Raw genomic sequence first — 9,482 nt, forward strand, 5'->3', positions numbered from 1 at the left:
GGGTGACAGGGAAAAGTTAGTTCTTTTGATTTACCTTCTGGACAAGTCTATATTCAAAATTGAGAACTATAATTTTAAATCTCAATATCTGTGATAAACAAGACTCATGTGAAATAATTTCTATAATAAAAACTAGAACAAAAATATATACCTTAATTTCGACAAAAAATAATTGACTTTTGAGTGTGTACCAAGTCAATTTTATTCAGGAGTCATATAAATTGTCCTAGTGTTGTTATCTTATCATTATAAATTTGCCTTCTAGGGCGAACTATATTTGAAATTTACCATATATCTTCATGTATAAGATGTGAAATCATTAGCATTATATTCGCCTTCTAGGCAATATCATGAACTTGAACTAAGCCCCTATTTAATTCATTAGCACCATGAATTTCCAAGTTTCTATGCATAGCACTATGAGACACTACAAAAGAGTATGCACACTAGCTGCCACTGTACGGATTGCAAACCCCTACCGTATAGATTTTGTGAGAAATTATGTCCTAGTTTCTCCCTAAGGTTTTGCATCATGGACAATGGAATACACAATTAAATTAAATCACATCTAATGTTGAACAGATATTCTAGGCAAATTTTGAGAAACAAATTGAACAAAGGAACCTTATTCTCTATCACTATCGAGGCTGAGTGCAACGAGGAATTCTGGTCTCCAATTGTTGCATATGAATAATGTGACATCATTAAGATTTCTTGTCATGACACTCAAACTTCTTCTGATCATAATCAACTTTCTTTAGGATGAGCTGTTGCAATTTGCCGCCAGCGTGTTTATTGACGACAAAGAAACTATTAGAGGCAGTGATGATACTGGGAATTATGGAGAATTTTAACAATGAAGGCACCAAGAAGTGTTTTTTCCTTAGTCCTTAGGAAGGTACTGAACATGAAGAACCAATTCAAGGGCCACAAACTATCTCAGCTATGCTATGACATGTTATGCAGGTAGGGGAAAAGTTTACATGGTACCATAGCACTTGTAACACCCCCATTTCCAAGACAATTTTTTTCCTCAATTTAAAATTCAGTAATATTATTATGGAAGCATTAACTAACCAAAATAGAAATGAGGGTGTTACAAGTTGGTATCAGGCTAAGGTTAAGTGATCTTTGCTTTGGGCAATATAATTAGTTAAGCTCTGTTATAAGAACAAAGTGGTACGAACCTTTGGGATATAGTAAAGCTTAGGTTATGAGATAAAGTGCCTTGGATTAGAATGGAAGTAGTAAGAAACCCTTAGTGGATATTTGGTTTGAATTTTGGTTTGAGGAAAAAATGTTTAAGTGAGAACTGGTGTAGCTTCGAGGACGAAGCCTTCTCTTAACAGGGGTAGAGTGTAACACTTAGAAATTTTATTAAAAATTTCTTGTTACAAAAATATATTTTTGACAAAATTATATTCTTTACCCGGTACCTTTTCCGGCAATTTCTAGTTGGCGTAGTCAGGAAGATAAATTTGGTAAAAGTACTTCCTTTACTCCTTTTTACTTCAAATTTTGTTGGAGAACCCACACTTATAGTACTTGATATACATAAAAATTTTGGGTCGAAAATATTCTCCATTTAACACAAAAAATTTTGTTTTCGTCCTTGGCAATGTGCTGTCCAGAAATTTTTGTCTAGTACAGTTTTATAGATAAATTCGAAAAAATTACTTCTAGGCCTTGTATTCATACGAATTGATAAAGAGATAATGGAATAATATTATAATAATGGGTTGCTGATGGCGTGATGATGGCGTGATGATTCTAAAGGTATGAATAATAATAATAATAATAATAACAATAACATTTATTATTATTATTATTATTATTATTATTATTATTATTACTATTATTATTATTATTATTATTATTATTTTGGTCCACAGGTTCCCTATAAGATTGGTTAGATTGCTATAAGGTGTGGACAAGAACCAATGCTTCAATGAGTAAGTTTTATGTCCATCTAAAATGATTTTTGTCCAAATTAAAAGGATGTGAACAATAGCTAATCGGCCCGACTAGGCAACCTAGTCGGTGCCTAGGAGGCCTAGGCGGAACTTAAGAGGTCTAGTTGGTCGCCTAGCTGGCCAGCCGCCTAGACCACCGATTATGGTGATACACTAGGCGGCGGTCCAACGCCTAGTGCTTAAACGGTGAGTAATCGGTGCCTAGACGATATATTTGCAACATTGATCATAATTCATAAGTTTTACTCATATCAAGCTTGAGAGCGTCATAACAGCTAGCCGCCTAGACCACCGATAAGACAACCTCGAATAAAGGTGCTTTGAGTTTCAGGATGAGCCTTCTTAACAGAGGTTCAAGATGATTAGCAAGAATCTTAGACAAAATCTTGTAGAGGACATTGCAAAGAGCAATGTGTCTGAGATTAGTCACGAACTCAAGTATGAATTTCTTAGGGATGAGAACTAACTGAGTGCGATTCACTCCTTTAGGCATGTCTACTCCAATGATAAACTGACAGCAAAACTGGACTAAATCAACCCCAATAGATCCTATTAAAATTGGTAAAAACAGGACTCATTCCATCAGGTCAAAGGGATTTATTTGGATGCGTACTGAAGAGAGTCATTCGAACTTCATCTCTATCCACATTTCTAATAAGCATTTTATTTTGGCGGATCATTATAATGTTTAATACAATTGAGAACTAGTGCCACATTACTTGGGGTTGAGTTGAATAGATGTTGATAATAGTGTAGCAGTACTTTGTTCACCTCCTCCTTCTCATAGACCCAACTCCCCTCAGAGTTTCTTAGTCTCCCGATATGATTAACTCTTCTCTACGCTTGACGAATTTTGGAAAAACTTTGAATTTGTGTCTCCTTGATAATTATTCGATTGAGGTAATTCATTGATCTGCCAGTGAACATTTTGATGGTCTTCTATAAAGTAATCCTTTTACTTTTCAGAAATTCACTCTTGGCATCAATCTTTTGGACTTGACTTTTAGAATAGTCAATCCTACTACTTTGCAACATCTATTAACTATCCAATTAGTTTTACCTCTAGATCCTAACTTTTTTTTAGTTAAGGTTTGGTGGCGATTTCATATCTTTAGCTCTTCATCGGTCTTCAACGTTCCGGTCTTGAACTCTTCTGTTGTAACTATTCATTATACTTTCTTGATACTTGACCTTCCTAAGGTTTACTCTTCAGATTGAATTACTTTTCGATAATGATTTTGATGAGGCATGCGTGTCATTTCATGTGCACATCTTTGTCTTTACCTATGTGCTATATCCTTATTTTCGGCCTACGTGCCATCTCATTCATGTTAGTTTTTCCTTTGCTACTCACTGGGAGCTTGTGTCCCTTAATTTATTTTTGGCAGCTTGTCTGCCTCATGCATTATGATCAGTTTGGTTGTTCCTAGCAGGGTTGATATGCCCATGTTCTACTATTATGCTGTCGAAATTTTGAGTTCTGACTGGAAGACTTGGGCTGATCACAAGCTCTGGCATCTGCATTTATTCTTTTAAATATTTCTTTATTTAGGTTTGGGTCTTTGGTTAGCTTGAACATTTTATTTTATTAGTTTACATTCTTTAGGCTTGCGCTAAATTTTTGTGCTTTGGTCAATTCTTTAATTTATTTATTCTTTAGTCTAGTATGTGCCTATTCTTTAGGCCTTGTTTGATTTATGGTCACTTTTGGGGCATCATATGTAAGACATTTATTTTTTTTTCTTATTAATAAATCTCGTTTTTTTGTTAAAAAAAAGTACTTTCCGATAAGTACAATTCGTTAGGATATTACATTGAAGATATTTCTTAAGTCAATAAAAATAAAATTTGGGGACCTAAATTTCCTAAATTATTTGCTATAATCAAAATCTAAAAGTATATGTTCCGAACAATTTCATCATTTTTTATGATGCCAAAACCTATACTAATTTATTATGGTTGATTTTAAAAATTAACTTAATCAAATTGATTTTTGATTGATTTTGAGCGCATAATTTTGAGTTTGATACTCTTAATTTAACTAAGATAAATGAACTGTAACAACCTTTCGGTTCGCTGTAAAATATTTGAACAGAATGGAATTGAAATTTCATGAAAAATAAATTCCAAGAAATGGATTCTATTGTTTGGTTGGTGGAAAATAAATTACTATGATTCTAGGAATATGAATTCTATTGTTTGGTTAGATTTGGAATGGTAATAAATTATGAATATAAAGACAAATATGCCCTTAACAATAATAATGATAATAAATTATATTATTATATAGCTCTGTAATTAAGAAATTTTTATGATGGTATAATAGTCAATCCATGTTATATTTTCTTTCCAAGTTATGCGGAAAACAAAATACCACCATTTTTTTTTCAGAATTTATTTTCCTCAACTTTCAAGAACTTCACTTTTGATGGAAGATGTTTTTCATCCAACCAAAAACCCCCTAACCAAAAAAGAAAAAAAAAAGAGGACAGTAACGGTAAAATGTCAAAGTGGTCGCACTATGGCGGCCACTCTGAAGCGCCCTAGCGTGGCAGTAGTGGGCTCCAAGCACGTTCTTACACGTTTTTTTCGTCTCATGCAAAGTAAAAATACTCTCTCTGCTCACCCTCTCTCCTCTACATCAGCCATGCTTCCTCAAAAATCACACCAAGAACCACTAATAGGTAGGGGTGTCCAAGGTTCGGTTCCGGTTCGGAATCGCCGGTTCGCGGTTCCAAAATAGCCGAAACCGGAACCGGAACCTTACTTGGGTGGTTCCAGTCCGGTTCCAGAACCGGCGGTTCTAACCGAACTGATTTTTTTTTTGCGCATCAGCACAAATTGAGGTGATGCACCTGCGTCACCTCAATTTGAGTTGATGCACTTCTTGAACATATTATATTAATATAATATATATATTATAATATAATATATGTTATTTAGTATATATAATATAATATATATAATATGTTATTTCTTTTTTGAAGGCCAACCAAGCTAGTAGAATAAAGTAGATCAAGAATAAAAGGAGGAGGAACATCCTCCCAAGACAAATGACCGGAGTTAGAACCAACTGCTTTAGCTAAAGCATGAACAGCTTGATTCGCTGATCTAGGAATGAACTGAAAAACACAAGTAGAAAACAACCTACTAATAGCTCTACAATCATGAATAACAGAGCCAAAATACGACCGAACTTCCGAGCTCCCTACCAAAACTTGAATCAAATTAAGGCAATCAGACTGGACAGAGATCTCAATGATGCCCCGCGATTTAATCCACTTCAACGCCTCCTTACATGCCATTGCTTCGGCCAACGGGGGATCGAGAACACAGTCCAACGGACCATTCACAGCAGCCACGAATCCTCCTTGAGCAGTAACAAGATAAGCTCCATACGTGACTCTCCCGGCCGCCAACTACATGCCAGCATCCACACGGCAAATCATCATACCATTGTCAATTGCATGAGGTGCACTAACTGCATGAGACACGCCACCAGTACCCTCAGTATCATCTGATAATTGCCACTGCTGCAAAGCTGCCACGACACCCCTCCAAATGCCATCTGGCCTAGTGACAAAACCATCCCAGAGTGCCACATTACGCGCATGCCACAAAGCCATCAAGACCGCCGCAACCATACAAAGTTAATCCTTCGTAAATCGCATGAAAATTCCATTCAACCAGCCCGCAAAGCAGCCTTGGTATGTGTTGCCGACAGCCAAACCAGATTTACACCATACATCCTTCGCCATATGATATTACAAAAATACATGCAAAACCGTTTCAATTTCCACACCGCAAACCGGACATTCAGGAGATAACATAACATGCCTATAAATCAAGTTTAATTTGGTAGGCAAAACATCTCTCACTGCTCTCCATAGCAAATTATGCCATTTCGGTGGGATTTTAAGACCCCATAGGGCATTCCACCTAGTGAAGGGTGCAACAGGACCATCCTCCATCACAGTAAGCAATCTATAACCTAGCTTAACAGAATAATTACCCCTCAAATCACCATTCCAGTACCAGCTATCTTCAAAATCCTGACAAATAGGCGTCGCCAGAATCAACCGAGCATCTCTATCATTAAAAAGGTCATGTACCACCTCCAAATCCCAGGCCTGTCCTCCATCAGACATTAAGTTAGACATTGTAGCGTGGCTCAGTTGAAAGGGCATTACGGTAGTGAGATAAGGATTGACAGAATCTAACAACCATGGGGCAGTCCAAACCGAAGTAGCAACACCATTTCCTACCAAACCAGATTTCAACAATGCCTGGGAGGCAAGTATACTCCTCCAGCAATAACTAGGATTATGGCCAACATTCGCCTCCAGAAAAGAAGACTTAAGATAATACCTAGCGTGAAAAACCCGGGCTACCAAAGAGTTAGGATTAGTGAGCAACCTCCAGCCCTGCTTACCCAGTAGAGCCACGTTAAACAGATGAATCTGCTTAAAGCCCAGTCCTTCCTTGGCCTTAAGCACACACAACTTATCCCAAGACATCCAGTGAATTCCCTTATCACCACCTCCACCCCGCCACCAAAACCTATTCATACACCTCTCTAGCTTATCACACAAAAAGACCGGGAGCAAAAAACACTCATAGTAAACGTGGGCATTGCTTGGGCTACAGACTTAAGCAACACCTCCTTCTCAGCACGAGTTAGGAACTTCTTGTTCCAAGCCCCCACCCTTTGTCTTAATTTATTCTCCACATATGAGAAAACCCTTCCCTTATTACGACCAATCACAGAAGGCAAGCCTAGATATTTCCCAAAGTCTGGGGATTCTAAAACTTTTAAAAAGGTAGACACAACAAACCTATCACCCCCAACAGTATTCTTGCTGAAAGTAATACTTGACTTATGATAATTAATAGCCTGGCCGGACACCTCCTCATAGGTCTGTAAACAGTGCCCAACCTCCTAGGCCTCCCGGTCATTAGCTTTGAAGAAAAGCAAACTATCATCTACAAAGAACAGATGAGAGATTGCTGGTGCTCCCCTAGCCACCCTACACCCATGAATAGGCCCCGTTCTAGTGAACTATGCAGAAGCAAAGAAAGGGCCTCTGCACAAATGATAAACAAATAAGGTGAGAGAGGGTCATCCTGCCTCAAGCCCCTAGTAGGGATTACTTCACCCCCAGCTAGCACATTAACCATAATAGTATACCTCACAATGGTGACATATAACATTATTGGCCTAACCCACTCGTGAGCAAACCCTAATCTCAACAGCATACCTTCGAGAAAGGTCCACTCCATCCTATCGTAGGCTTTAGCCATGTCCAGCTTCAACGCAGCCCACCCCTCCTTACCACACTGCTTCCGCCTGAGGTAGTGGCCCACCTCTGCAGCCACAAGTATATTATCAGTGATCAACCGCCCAGGGATAAACACACTTTGTGACTCAGATACAATATGGCCCAATAATGACTTCATCCTATTAGCAATCATTTTAGCTATAATTTTATAGACCACATTGCAAAGAGCAATAGGTCTTAAATCAGCTACAGTCTCAGGGGCCTGTTTCTTAGGAATCAAAACAACATTAGTGTCATTTAGATGGTCCGAAAAAGTTCCAGAGTTCAAACAACCTAAGACAAACTCAGTCACATCCCCCCCCCCCACCACCACATCCCAAAAAGCTTGAAAGAAGCCAGGATTCATACCATCTGGACCGGGGGACTTATCCGGACCCATTGAAAACAACGCATCCTTAACCTCCTGGGCCGTAAATGGTCTGCATAACTCAACATTCTGCTCGTGACTGACCTTCGGTTGAACAAAAGCTAGATAATCACCTATCTGACTGCCATTACTTTGAAATATACTCATGTAATAATCAACAATGACAGAATTCAACTCTACACCCTTAACCCACAGGCCTCCCCCATCATTATATTTAACAATCCTATTCTTCCGCCTTCTCGCAGAGGCATACTTGTGATAATACTTGGTATTAGAGTCTGCACCCCTCAACCAATGTTGTTTCGCCTGCTGCCGCCAGAACACATTCTCTTGATCCAGCAGAATTCGCAACTTACCACAACCATCTCACCCTATCCAATGAGACCACATCTCGTTTTCCTCTCAACCCATTCAACTCCTTCCTAAACCGGAACCGTCTAGTTCCAAATCGGAACCGGCGGTTCCAGTTCCAAATATCATGGAAAACCGGAACCTTATGGATTCTGGTTTGGTTCTAACAGTGTACGGTTCAATTCGAATTCGGACCGTGGTCATCCCTACTAATAGGGATGCCCTTTGAAAGCAAGGGAAATACATAAACATTAAACTTCAGTTATACTTGCTTTATTCTTTAGTCAAAGTCAAAAAAGAAAAAAAGAAATAGTTAAAAAGAGAAAAAAAAAAAGAGAAAAGAGATTAAAAAAAATGGACATCGTTGTTTGAGAGGAAAGATACGAAGGAAGCCGTCATGCTAGGATTTGACGCAACCATTGCACCGTCTTCAAAAAAGCGTAGAGCTCTACTTGAAGTCGATTGTCCCAATGACATTATCATAGGAGACGAGAAGAAAAGAAATGAGTTAAGCCACCCCACTTGGATTTGAGTACCCATTGCACTAGCGTGGAGGTCTATGTCAAGTCGAGTCACTCGACGACGTTATCCTAAGGGGTTGAGAATAAAAGAGGGCCAGCTAAACTAATTGCGAGGAGTGGTCTATGTCTTACCTTCACTTACTTTACATGTTGGGTCTTTGGGGCCGGTTGGATTGTTTGGTTGGCTTTTGCAAATCGTTCCCACAAGTTGTATCAGCTTGAAGGCCTTGGCAAAATAGGAGGTGAATCAAAACCTTGGAATTGCATGATTGATAAATGTGTTGAGAGGAGAGTTCCCTTTGAGCTTTAATTGTAACAAAATGAGGGGTCTCCATTTCCTTAGATATTCTTTGAATGGGGTTGTTCTATGTATAACTAGAATCCTTTGTGCTTGATTTGAGAGGAAAATTTTATGAAATGCCATTGTTCTATTGCAATAACCCATAATATATGCACTTTAGTGTTTTGAAAGATTTTTTGTCAAAAGGGTAGAATATGCGCTCGATTCGGAGCAAGATTGGAAAAGTGGAGCAGCGAAGGACAGAAGAGAACCCGCTAGGATCGTGACGAGGGTTGTGGCATAAGTTTAGCTCCAATCACGACCCCGACCACGATCGTGGCTAGGCACCTGGACGCAATTAGTGAGTCTGCCACGATTGTGGCTAGGCACCTGGACGCAATTAGTGAGCCTGCCACGATCGTGACAGTGATCCTAATAGGAGACACGATCATATTTATGGCGCCAAGTGGTTGACATTTGGGGAGTTCAACTCATTTTTTCACTTTTAGATATTTTTCCACTCAAAACACTCTCAATTTCTAGAGAGAGAATGTGTTCTAGGTTTCAAGAGTCTTAACAACACTAATTTGATCTTGAATCAATTTCTCTTCACATGTTGATTGGATTCTAAATTTGAATTGAAGTTTGGTC

This window comes from Ipomoea triloba, chromosome 1, assembly GCF_003576645.1.
Source record: "Ipomoea triloba cultivar NCNSP0323 chromosome 1, ASM357664v1".
Taxonomy (NCBI): domain Eukaryota; kingdom Viridiplantae; phylum Streptophyta; class Magnoliopsida; order Solanales; family Convolvulaceae; genus Ipomoea; species Ipomoea triloba.